Source organism: Macaca mulatta, chromosome 12 (assembly GCF_049350105.2).
Source record: "Macaca mulatta isolate MMU2019108-1 chromosome 12, T2T-MMU8v2.0, whole genome shotgun sequence".
NCBI classification, from domain to species: domain Eukaryota; kingdom Metazoa; phylum Chordata; class Mammalia; order Primates; family Cercopithecidae; genus Macaca; species Macaca mulatta.
In genome coordinates this window covers 9,820,199-9,833,796 of record NC_133417.1, presented here as the reverse complement: position 1 = coordinate 9,833,796, position 13,598 = coordinate 9,820,199, and the positions used below count along the sequence as shown (strand labels likewise).

The 13,598-nt window shown below is 45.3% G+C and overlaps 1 protein-coding gene across 9 annotated transcripts in view; it reads right to left on the bottom strand.

Annotated features, from left to right (window-relative positions):
- IWS1 (interacts with SUPT6H, CTD assembly factor 1) overlaps window positions 1-13,598 on the bottom strand; it is a 107,069-nt gene that overhangs the window by 28,374 nt on the left and 65,097 nt on the right. The window contains exon 17 of one of the 9 annotated variants that reach the window (XM_077956766.1): window positions 7,703-7,782. The exons of 4 other annotated variants lie outside the window; for them this stretch is intronic. The gene's annotated coding sequence lies outside the window, so the exon portion shown is untranslated. Of the gene's footprint in view, window positions 1-7,702; window positions 7,783-10,029; window positions 11,025-12,092; window positions 12,922-13,598 lie in introns of those variants that run through there. 4 more of the 9 variants (XM_077956772.1, XM_077956770.1, XM_077956768.1 and 1 more) reach the window with 4 other exon arrangements.

Below are 13,598 nucleotides of genomic sequence, written 5' to 3'. Positions count from 1 at the left end.
TCACTGCAACCTCTGCCTCCTGGATTCAAGTGATTCTCCTGCCTCAGCCTCTTGAGTAGCTGGGACTACAGGTGCCTGCCACCACATCCAACTAATTTTTGTATTTTTAGTAGAGACAGGGTTTCACCACGTTGGCCAGGATGATCTCCATCTCTTGACCTCGTGATCTAGCCACCTTGGCCTCCCAAAGTGTTAGTATTACAGGCATACGCCACCATGCCCAGCTAATTTTTGTATTTTTAGTAGAAACGGGGTTTTACCATGTTGACCAGGATGGTCATGATCTCTTGACCTCGTGATCCGCCCGCCTCAGCCTCCCACAGTGCTGGGATGCAGGCATGAGCCACTGCGCCCAGCCTCCTGATATTGTTAATTTGTGTCCTCTGTTTTCTGATCAGACAGTGCTGTATTAATGAGTCAGATAGCTTCTCTGTGTTGTCCCTCTATTGTTTACTTCTTCAGGGCAGATTTCAAAAATCCACAGGCACCAAACTCAAAGTTTGACCCATCTAGTAGCTTCAAACATAGCCCATAGAAACTTATTTTTAGCCATTTAGAGCCTGTCTGCTTTGCATGCCCCATGAAACTGCACCCATCTGCCAGCCACAGACAAAATAAACCTGGTAGTACAAGACTCCAAGCCACAGCTGCCCTTCAGAAATCAGATCCAGATACAACGTGCTGCTGAGTAGCGTCATCCGACACATAAGCCCCTGGCAGTCCCCTCCGCCTTGAGTACCCTACCCTCCCGCACTTCTGCGTGGCTGTCCCGGGGCTGTAGCCTCTGGACAGCCTCGTCCCATCAGGGACTTCCCTCACATGCCACCCTGTCAAAGTGTTGCCAAATAAAGCTTATTGTGTGCTATTGCTAAGTAATGGTCAGATCTTTTTTTCTTGGTCAGTCCTGAAATCCCCCTGTTGTTTCTGAGACAGAGTCTCACTCTGTTGCCCAGGCTGGAGTGCCGTGGCATGATCTCGGCTCGCTGCAACCTCCACTTCCCGGGTTCAAGCAATTCTCCTGCCTCAGCCTCCCGAGCAGCTGGGATTACAGGTGTGCACCACCACACCTAGCTAATTTTTGTATTTTTGGTAGAGACGGGTTTCACCATGTTGTCCAGGCTGGTCTTGAACTCCTGACCTCAAGTGATCCTCCTGCCTTGGCCTCCCAAAGTGCTGGGATTACAGGTGTGAGCCACTGTGTCCAGCCAGTCCTGAAATCCCTTGAACTCACTACAAATGGTGGTGAAGAAAGGGGAGGATTTTGGAAACGGTTAAGAAATTGATATGGGGTCCGCCCAGCCAGTAGGACAATCAATTGGCAAAAGGATCCTGGATAGTCCCAAGTGGTTGGGACTCAAAATTTGGAAGCCTTCCTCTCAGTGTGTATAGTATTGCCATGTGCCTCCTTCCCTCAGTGTGTATAGCATTGCCGTGTGCCGCCTTCCGTTCAATGTGTATAGTATTGCCGTGTGCCACCTTCCCCTCAGTGTGTATAGCATTGCCGTGTGCCGCCTTCCGTTCAGTGTGTATAGCATTGCCGTGTGCTGCCTTCCGTTCAGTGTGTATAGCATTGCCGTGTGCCGCCTTCCCCTCAGTGTGTATAGCATTGCCGTGTGCCGCCTTCCCCTCAGTGTGTATAGCATTGCCGTGTGCTGTATGGCGCTCTCCATTTTTGTTGGTTTACCGCAGACACTCATTAGCTTGGGCAAGTGGTAGCACCAGTATTTGAATGAACCCACACCACTGGAACTGACCTTTGGGGCCCGAGGCTTGGGGCTGCCCAGGAGCGAGGTCGGTCCACCTGCCTGAGTCCTCCAGTAGGCAGTTGCTGGACATTATAAGACATTTTGGCCTGAATAATGAAAGGGGAGGATGGCATGTACCTGGGCTGAGAACAGGCTACCCCCGCCTTCCTAACAGTGTCCTGGTGGTTTAGGGAACTCTTAGAGAAGAGGATGCTCTCATCCCTGGAGACTGCAATGGCGGTGAATGAACTGATAAGGCTGAGACATCAGGCCAAGGCTGGTCTCCTAAGCACAGCTGGAGCAACACCTCTGCTACTGGGACCTGCTGTGCCCAACCCTTGTGCTAAGCCAGCTAAAGCATTACTTAAAGTGACTAAAGGCAAGGAAGCTATATCCCTGCCCCTCCCAGGACTCTGAAGGTGGTGGCTGTCCTACTGAGCAGGTGCTCCAAACCACGAAACACGGGTCAAGCTCTACTGCTTCCCACAGGATGCCGCTGGACAGGAGGCAGGGGTTGAACGCCCAGGGAAGAAGAGCCTGAGGGTAGGACCCTGTGGAAAAGGACTGGTGTCCTCTAGAGGAAAAGGCAGCATGACATCATCACGACAGTGATGAGTGGCAATCAATCACCTTCTGCTTTGCTGGTGACCACAGCAAAGTAATAAAAATGGAGAAGACGAAAAGGGAGGACCAAGAAGGAGGGGACAGCTCTCGCCTGGAAGAGAAAACGTCTTCTCTCTTGCCCTGTGGCCCTGTCTCTCCTAACCCAGGAACCAAAGAAAAGGGGGCTGGCTGGCTGTCTAGAGTGTTCTGGCCGGGCGGGAGCTCCATCGGAAGGGCTGAAACTCAATGGCTGGCTGCCCCAGTATGGGATGGAAAAATGGTGCCCCTGCAACAGCATCCTGCACATCAGTGAGGAAGGTGGGAATGACCCCCAGAGACGGCTGTGGACCATGGTCCACAGATACCTTGTTCACGGGGATTTTTAGGGCTTGGAAGGCTGCTGACCCTACGTTAGGTCCCTTAAGGGTCTGGGCAGACTGTCAATGGAAAATGTTAGCCGAGGCCAAAGGTCTTGGTCAGCTGGGGATGTAGGAGTGGGCTTATCAAGCTACAGGCTGAATGCAACATGGTGTGGCAAACCTTGAGCTGCTCAAGGGAGTCCTGACTCCATCTGCTTCTTTCTCAGGAGAGCTTCTGACAAAGTCCCCTTCAGGGGCAAAGATGTGAATACTAAAACAATTCAAGGGGCCACAGCTGCCTGGACTTACTGGAAACTTAGAAAAGACAAACTCAGAGTGCTGCCCATGAATTCTACAAACAACACCCCACCTGACCTAAATCCAAATTACTATGAACATAAGACTTCCCCTCTCCTAAGCCAGACAAGTTTCCTACAGCCAGGCATCTCCTTAAGTGTGAACCCTGCAATGAACAAGAGAGGTTACTTTGGATCCTAAGGAGGGGGGGTGTTCAAGATTGGATGATCTCTAGTAAATTGGTTTAACAGTTCCAATAATCACTAGGGTTAAATGACAATTCTCAGCAGGTGTCTCCTCTGGAAATAGCCCCTCCTTCATATCTGGCTGTGCCCCCCCATACAGATCCAGTGGTCCATGTTCATGGAAAACAGACTCTTCTGGTAGACAATCTCCCTTATTACCTTTCTCCTAATAGTTATCTGGACAGGGTGCGGTGGCTCACGCCTGTAATCCCAGCACTTTGGGAGGCCAAGGCAGGTGGATCACTGGAGGTCAGGAGTTTCACACCAGCCTGGCCAACATGGTGAATCCCCATCTCTACTAAAAATACAAAAATTAGCTGGGTGTGGTGGCGGGAGCCGGTAATCCCAGCTACTCAGGAGGCTGAGGCAGGAGAATCGCTTGAACCCAAGAGTGGAGGGTGCAGTGAGCCGAGATCACATGCCATCGCACTCCAGCCTGGGCGACAAGAGCAGGACTCCATCTCAAAAAAGAAAATAGTAATGTGGACTCCAAAAAATAAACCACACTGGGTGATGAAATCTCATATTCCAGGAAATGCTCATGCTTTAAAAGGACCTGTGGACTTTGTACCCTGGCTTGAACTAAGTCAGCGTGACAGGCTGTAATCCTTCCAAGGGGAATGGTTTGGGAGGATTAATTAAAGGGATAATTACCCACTTAACTGATAGTATTGGCCTGGTTTTGCTACAATGTGCATCCCATTATTGGAATGGATCTCCTCAGTCGCTATGTAACTCATGGAACAAACCCAAGTCTTTCACACTTTTTTTGTAGGTGCCGGGGGTGAACTTTCCCCTCGTGGTGCAGGTGGTAAACGTGCTACCTTACCGCTGAGGTGGGGCATGGAAGGATTACCGCCTGTCACAGCTGACTTAGTTCAAGCAGGGGCGCGAAGTCCACAGGCTCACCCCCGCCCTTTCTCAGAGAGCTGGTTTCATACGGTTAGATTCGTTTGTCACAGTCTGCATTTCATCCTAGGATTGTCCTGATTCCCTAAATGAATTTTATATTTTTTGAGACAGGGTCTGGCAGCCTCGAACCCCTGGGCTTAGGTGATCCTCCCACCTCAGCCTCCCAAGTAGCTGGGACCACAGGCACGTGCCACCAGGTCCAGTTAATTTTTCCTTTTTTTTTTGTAGAGATCAACCTATGTTTCCCAGGCTGGTCTCAAACTCCTGGCCTCAAGCAATCCTCCTGCCTTAGCCTCCAAAAGTGCTGGGATTACAGGCATGAGCAACTGCATCCAGCTAAACAACCTCTCTTCTTGCAACACCGTTTCCTTGTGGGTTCATTAACATGCTAATTACCAGATAACACAGGAAGATGGATTACAGAGCAATAAGACAGGCTGGGTTCACCCTGGAACATGACCAGTAGTGACGGCCTCTATAACAATGGCACAGGTGGGGACCACCATGGGAAGACGGAGGTTCTGGGGAACTGCTACCAGCTGCAGGGCTGAGAGCAACATATCTGACATTTGTTCATTGTTCATCTATTCATACAGTCATTCGTGCATGAATTTACTGGACATCTGCTGTGAGCAGGCACTGAGTGGCGCAAACATTCCTAGAGCAGTCTCATCAGAGAAAAGACACACACACAGAGAGAAATTATACTACAATGCAGTTATGGAAACTCATTCAACAAAACTTTACTGAACGCTTACTTACTATTTGTCCAGGTAATGTTACTGATGCTGGAAAAAAGAGGAAAGGACATCATTTTGCCCTCAGGGAGCTGACAGTCTAACGGCGAGAGAGACATGTGAATAACTACAACTTCTATGGTATAAGAAAACACTAAACTGGAGACATGTTCAAAGTAGTGCAGGGGCGGGAGCGGAGCGAGACTTGCTGGGGTCATCCAGAAGGGCTTCTCGGCAGGTAAGCTGCGGCTGACCCACACAGATGTTAATCACAGCAAGAAAAGATCTTTCACAGTGGTCCCTGTGCGTCAGGCAGGCTGGAGGTCTTGTCAAAAGTATGGCATATGTATCACGTGCAAAATGATTTGAAGTAGAATGTGGACCAATTTTTAATTTTTTACTTATGCATCTAAATGTGCATTACAAAAAAATATAATGAAGAAGCCAAACTTTCACTGATATGATTGCTCAGAGTGAGGCTAAAGGAAAGAGTTTTAAAACTGGTTTCAATCACAAATAGTGCATAGATGTGGAAAGCATCTTAAATGTGGCTTGCCAATGACTGGATTTTGAAAAGCACCGATATATGCATCTTTTTTTTTTTTTTTTTTTGAGATGGAGTCTCACTATGTCGCCAGGCTGGAGTGCAGTGGTGCGATATCAGCTCACTGCAATCTCCACCTCCTGGGTTCAAGTGATTCCCCTGCCTCAGCCCCCCGAGTAGCTGGGACTACAGGCATGCACCACTATGCCTGGCTAATTTTTTGTATTTTAGTAGATTCAGGGTTTCACCATGATGACCAGGAAGGTCTCGATCTCCTAACCTCATGATCTGCCCGCCTCAGCCTCCCGAAGCGCTGGGATTACAGGCGTGAACCACCATGCCTGGCCATATGCATCTTATTTTAGTGAGATGAGATGTGGTAGTTGGCGAGGTAGGGAAAGGGAAGAACACTGGACACAAGGAACACCAACTCAAGGCACACAGGAGAGAGCGCTCGGGCTGTCCAAGAACAGGTGGTGGGGAAGCGTGGTGGGCTGCGGGGCACACGGAGGGCTGGACGAGCGTGCGGGAGCAGAACCCCTGCTTCTCTGTTCCACTGTCTGTGTAAACTTCTCAGATCGGTTCCCACGGTCATGTCTCTCCAGGAAGCTTCTCAATGGCACACACACACCATGTTACCCTCCCCTATGTCAAGTTTGTCCAACCCGTGGCCCAGGACGGCTTTGAATGCAGCCCAACACAGATTTGTAAACTTTCTTAAAACATTATGAGATTTTTTTTTTTTTTTTTTTTTTTAGCTCATCAGCTATCATTAGTATATTTTATGTATAGCCCAAGACAATTCTTCTTCTAACGTGGCCCAGGGAAGCCAAAAGATTGGACCTCCCCGCTTTAAGATAAGCAGTTGTTGACTTTAAGACAAAAAAGGACACTTTGTAATGACAAAAAAATCAATCCATCAGTAATATTCACCATTATAAACATAACGTACCAAACAACTGAGCACAAAAACACACGAAGCAAAAACTGATACCACTGAAGGCAGGAACAGACAACTTAACAAAAGTAGTTGAAGACGTCAATACCCAGCTTTCAATAATGGATGGGATAGCGAGGCAGAAGAGCAGCAAGGAAACAGAAGGCTGAGCAACACTCCAAACCAGCTATGCCTACAGACTCCCGCACAACACCCAATCACAGAACACAGCGTCTTCTGAAGAGCGTGTGAAACATTTGCAGGACACATCAAATGCTAACCCATAAAACAAGCCTCAATACAATTAAAAGGACTGATATCACACAAAGTGGATGTTCTGTGATCAAAATGGAATGAAATTAGAAATCGATAATAGAAGGAAATTTGAGAAATTCATAAATATGTGGAAATTAAACAACTCCTAAATACCAATGGGTCAAAGAAGAAATCAGAAGGAAAATTTAACAGTACTTGAAATAAATGAAAATGAAAACACAATATACAGAAATTTACGGGATGCAGTGAAAATAGTACTTAGAGGGAAATGTACAGCTGTAAACACCTATATTAGCCAGACATGGTGGCTCATGCCTGTAGTCGCAGCTACTTGGAAAGCTGAGGCAGGAGGATCATCTGAGCCCAGAAGTTTGAGACCAGCTTGGACAACATAGCAAGACTCATTTCAAAACAAAAACAAAAAACCCCCACCTATATTTAAAAAGAAGAAGGATCTCAAATCAAGAATTGAAACTCCCACTTAAGAAACAGAAAAAAAAAAAAAAAAGAGCAAGCAAAATCCAAAGTAAGCAGAAAGGAAATAAAAAAGATTAAAGCAGAAATAAATAAAACAGGCCGGGCGCGGTGGCTCAAGCCTGTAATCCCAGCACTTTGGGAGGCCGAGACGGGCGGATCACGAGGTCAGGAGATCGAGACCATCCTGGCTAACACGGTGAAACCCCGTCTCTACTAAAAAATACAAAAAACTAGCCGGGCGAGGTGGCGGGCGCCTGCAGTCCCAGCTACTCGGGAGGCTGAGGCAGGAGAATGGCGTAAACCCGGGAGGCGGAGCGTGCAGTGAGCTGAGATCCGGCCACTGCACTCCAGCCTGGGTGGCAGAGCGAGACTCCGTCTCAAAAAAAAAAAAAAAAAAGAAATAAATAAAACAGAATAGAAAAACAATCAAGGAAAATCAATAAAAGTAAAAACAGATTATTTTAAAAGATCAACCACATTTCTAAACCTTTAGCTAGACCGACCAATAAAAAAGAGAGAAGACAAATTACTAAAGTCAAGAATAAAATCGAGAGGCCAGGTACAGTGGCTCATACCTGTAATCCCAGCGCTTTGGGAGGCTGAGGCAGGAGGATGGAGACCAGCTTGGGCAAGATAGCAAGACTCCATCTCTAAAAAAAAAAAAAAAAAAAAAAAAAAATTGATAATTAGCCAGGCCTGGCTAAGTGTGGTGGTGGCTCATGCCTGTAATCCCAACACTCTGGGAAGCTAAGGTGGGAGGATCACTTGAGGCCAGGAGTTTCAGACCAGTGTGGGCAACATAGTGAGATTGCCTCTATAAAACAAAACACAAAAAAACAAACAAAAAAAACTTAGCCAGGTGTGGTGGTGCACACCTACAGTTCCAGCTACTCAGGAGGCTGAGGTGGGAGGATTGCCTGAGCCTAGGAGGTCAAGGCTGCAGTCAAGCTATGACTGCACCACTGCACTCCACCCAGAATGACAGAGTGAGATTCTGTCTCGGAAAAAAAAAAGGGGGGGGGCAGGGAAGGGAGGCCAAGGCAGGAGGATTACTTGAGGCCAGGAGCTCAAGACCAGGCTGGGAAACATAGTGAGACCCTAGCCCTACAAAAAAGTGAAAAAAAAATTAGCCGGGCGTGGTGGCTCATGCCTGCAGTCCCAGCTACTCAGGAGGCTGAGGCAGGAGGATCGTTTGAGCCCAGGAATTCGGGGCTACAGTGAGCCATGATCAAGTCACCGATTTCTAGCCTGGGTGACAGAGCAAGACCCTGTCTCTATAAAATAAAAATTAAGAAAGAATAAAAGAGGGGAAATCAATGCTGACCTTACAATAATAAAAGGGATAACAGGGGAATCGTTTAAACTGTATGCTAACAAATCCAATAACTCAGATGAGATGGAGAAATTCCTACAAATAAACAAGCTATCGAAAAACTTTCCACAAAGAAAACGCCATACCCAGATGGTTTCAATTGTAATTCCACCAAATGTTTAAAGAATTAATACAAATTCTTCACAAACTTTTCCAAAAAATAGAAGATGGAACATTTCTACCTCATTCTGTCAGGGGCCAATATATTCTGATGTTAAAACCAGAAAAAGACATCACAAGAAAACTACAGATCAATAGCCCCTAAAAAATAAAGAGGAAAAAATCCTAACAGAGTACCAGCAATCCAATTCCAGCAACTTTTTTTTTTTTTTTTTTTTTTGAGATGGAATCTCGCTCTGTCGCCAGGCTAGAGTGCAGTGGCGTGATCTCGGCTCACTGCAACCTCTGCCTTCTGGGTTCAAGCAATTCTCCTGCCTCAGCTTCCTGAGTAGCTGGGACTACAGGGGCCCACCACCACGCCTGGCTAATTTTTTGTATTTTTAGTAGAGATGGGGTTTCACCATCTTGGCCAGGATGGTCTCGATCTCTTGACCTTGTGATCTGTCCACCTCGGCCTCCCAAAGTGCCGGGATTACAGGCACGTGCCACCGACCCTGGTCAGCAACTTATTTTTAAAAAGATTATGCACTGTAACCAAATAGAATTTACCCCAGGAACGCAAAGTTGGCGTAACACTAAAAATAATCAATTAACGTAACATGTCAATACAATAGGATAAAAACCACATGATCATCTCAATAGATGCAAAGTACTTGACAAAATTCAATACCGCTTCATGATAAAATAACTCAGACTAGGAATAAAAGGCAACTCCTCAACCTGATAAAGGGTATCTGTGAAAAATATCACAGCCAACATCATCCCTACTAGTGAAACACTGACAGCTTTCCTCTTAACTTCAGGAACAAGATGACAATGAATGTATGTGCTTGTTATTTCTGTTCATTGCTATGCTGAAGGTTCCAGTCAACTAGGCAAGGAAAAGAAATAAATTCATCCAGATTGGAAAGGAAGAAGTAAATTTATTTATATTTGCAGAGGATATGATCTTGCATATAGAAAAGCCTAAAGAATCCACTAAAAAAAAATTAAAATTAATAAACAAGTTCAGGCCAGGTGCAGTGGCTCACACCTATAATCCCAGCACTTTAGGAGGCCAAGGTGGGTGGATCACTTGAGGCCAGGAGTTGGAGACCAGCCTGGGCAACATGGTGAAACCTTGTCTCTACTAAAAATACAAAAATTAGCTGAGCGTGGTGGTGCGTGCCTGTAATCCCAGCTACTTGGGAGGCTGAGGCAGGAAAATCACTTGAACCTGGGAGGCGGAGGTTGCAGTGAGACGAGACTGCGCCACTGCACTCCAGCATGGGTGACAATGTGAGACTCCGTCTCAAAAAAAAAAAAAAAAATTTAATAAACAAGTTCAGCAAGGGAGCAGGAAACAAGATCAATACAGAAAAACCAACAGTATTTTTATACATTAATATTGAACAATCTAAAAATGGAATTAAGAAACAACATTTACGATAGCATCAGAAAGAATACTTAAGAATAAACTTACCAAAAAAGGCAAAACTTGTACTCTGAAAACTACAATAATTGTTGAACAAAATTAAAGAAAAATCTAAATAAAATGGAAAGACATTCCATATTCGTGAGTCTGTAGACTTAACAGTCAAGATGGTGTTGGGCGTGGGGCCATGCACCTATATAGTCCCAGCTACTCAGGAAGCTGAGGAGAGGATCACTTGAGCCCAGGAGTTCATGGCTGCAGTGAGCTATGATCACACCACTATACTCAGCCTGGCAACAGAGCAAGGCCTCATCTCGAAAAATAAAAGTATATATTGTCAAGATGGCAACATGCCCCAAACCCAAACTGATCTATAGATGCAATGTAATCCCTATCAAAATCCCAGTTGGCTTCTTTGCCGATATCAACAAGATGACCCTACAATTCATATAGAACTTTGGGGGACTCAGAATAGCTAAAACAATCTGAAAAAGAACAAAGGTGAAGGATTTATACTTCCTGATTTCAAATCTTCTTCCAGTGCTATAATAAGAGAGCATGGTACTGGCAAAAGGACAGACATACAGATAAATGGAATAGAATGGAAAGTCCAGAAATAAACCCTTACATATATACGTTCAATTTATTTTTAAAAGTTAAACAGACTATTTTTAAAGCAATTTTAGGCTTACAGAAAAATTGATGGCTGGACAAGGTGGCTCACACCTGTAATCCCAGCACTTTGGGAGGCTGAGGTAACAGGATCTCCTGAGGCCAGGAGTTTGAGACCAGCCCAGTCAACATAGTGAGACCCTGTCTCCATCTCTACAAAAAATGGAAATAATTAGCCAGGCATGGTGATGTGTGCCTGTAGTCCCAGCTACTCGGGAGGCTGAAGTGGGAGGATTGCTTGAGCCCAGGAATTCGAGGCTGGAGTGAGCTGTGATTGTGCCACCGTACTTCAACCTGGGTAACAGAATGAGACCCTGTCTCAAAAATAAAAATAAAATGAAATAAAATAAAAATTGAGCAGGAAGTACAGAGAATTTCCATATGTACCCCCTCCCCATGCACAGTTTCCTATAGTATTAACATCTTGCACTAGTGTGGTACATTTGTTACAATCAATAAACCAATATTGACACATTGTTATTGTATCAAAGTTCTACTAAGTTTTGACAAGGGTGCCGAGACCATTCAATGAAGGAAAGAGTTTTTTCAATAAATGAAGCTGGAACAACTGTATAGTCACATACAAAACAATGATTTTGGACCCCTACCTCATGCCAGATACAAAAATTAATTAACAGCGCTGTAAAAATCTTAGAAGAAACACAGGAATAAATCTTGCATTAGGCAATGGATTCCTAGTTATTACACCAAAAACACAGGCAACATAAGAAAAAAATAGATACACTGAACTCCATAAAAATTAAAAACTTTTGTGCTTCAAAGGATACTATGAAGAAAGTAAAAAGACAATCCATGGAATGGGAGAACATTTTTGCAAATCATTTATCTAAGGCGCTTGTATACAGAATTTATAAGGAACTCCTATGCTCCACAAGAGAAAAGCAAATAACCCAATGTTTTAAATGGGCAAAGAATCTGAACAGACATTTGTCCAAAGAAGAGATACAAATGGCCAAAAAGCACATTAAAAGATGCTCAACATCATTAGCCATCAGGGAAATGTCAAAACCACAATGAGATGCTACCTCACATCTACTGCAAGGGCTAAAACAACAATAACAGAAAACAAACCGACAGAAAAAGAAGTGTGAGGATGTGGAGAAATGGGAATCCTCAAACGTTGGCTGGTGGAAATGTAACACAGGGCAGCTGCTTTGGAAAACAGTTTGGCGGTTCGTCAAAAGGTTAAAAATGCAGTTACCATATGATCTGGCAATTCCATTCTTAGTTATAAACCCGAGAGAGCTGAAAACATGTTCACACAAACACTCGTACGTGAATGTTCATAGCAGCATTACCGATCATAGCCAAAAAAGTGTAAACACAAAAGTTCATTAACTAATGAATGAATAAGCACCATGTGGCATATCCATAAAATGAATATTATTCAGGCATTACAAGAAATGCTACAATATGGATGACCTTAGCAAACCTTACACAAAGGGAAAGAAGCTGGACACAAAAGGTGACACATTGTAGGATTCCATTTATATAAAGTGTCAAGAATAATCAGATCCATAAAGTAGATCAGTGGTTGCTGAGGACTGGTAGGAGGGGAGATGGGGAGTGTTATGGGACTTCTTTTTGGGGTGATAAGAATATCTAAACAAAGATTGAGGGGATGGTTACATAACTGAATATACGAAAAAAAAAACCATTGAATTACCACTTTAAAAAGACTTTGTAGCATGTGAATTAAATCTCAGTAAAGTCGTTACATTAAAAGAAAAAGCTAAAGTAAAAACAATATCTTTCAAGAATTGCATTGCAATCACATTAGACCACGTGATGAAATCCTCAAAAGCGTGGGCCAGGTGGTAAATCCTGGCCAAGGCTCCTCGGGCCGGGCCGGCTGGGAGGGCTGCATCGCGCTGAAGGCGCTGAGGTTGCAGCGGATGCATTCCGGGCCAGTGATATGATGTGGACAGGAAAAGCCTTTTGCTCTGGGAAAAATGGAGGATTGAAACCTCTTCATGTCTTTTTCCTAGGTCCTGATTTGGGAAGACCAAAACAGGGACTTCTACAGTAGCGACTTAATCAGCAGATGCTGGGTGGTCGCCTCCGCACATGGCCTGGTGGGCGGGACGCCTTGCCTTGTCACGCGGGGTGGATGGGCCTGTGCCTGGCCTCTCTCCAGCTGTGGCTGACAGTACTCATTCAGCCCAGGCTTCCAGGCCCTCCTGGGCCCTCCTATCCATTGAAGGAAATGGGAGATGACTGGGCAATGGAAAAGCCTTTGGAGTCAGAGGTAAATCCGTGACTTGACTTATTGCTGTGAGACCCTGGACAGCCGGATATAGAGCTCTTGTTCTAGCACTGGACCTGGGAATCCCCAGAACCGGGCCCCTTACCTCTAATCCACAAACCTATGAGGTAGGAGTGGCTTTCTTTCCCAGACCCGCCCTCTCCCTGCGTCCTAGAGCCACCGGGCAAACTCGGTGACCGCTGCCATCCAGGCGGTCTCAACTCGGTTTTGTTGTTTTGACAGTTGTCATTTTTGCCGTGACCCTTGTAATGTAATAGGTTTGTTTTCTTTTTTCCTTTTTTCTTTTTTTCCCCCCTATTTTTTTTCTCTCCTTCTCTGTCTCCTGCCTTCCTTTCACCCTCCAAAAGAAGTCTAACTATTAGAGTTGGCAGCAAAATTTAAAGAAAGTGGTTTAAAACTCAGAGAGCCAGGGCTGGGCGTCGTGGCTCACGCCTGTAATTCCAGCAGTTTGGGAGGCTGAGGCGGGTGGATCACCTGAGGTCAGGAGTTCAAGAGCAGCCTGGTCAACACTGAAACTCTGTCTCTACTAAAAATACAAAAATTAGCCGGGCGTGGTGGCGCGTGCCTGTAATCCCAGCTACTCAGGAGGCTGAGGCAGGAG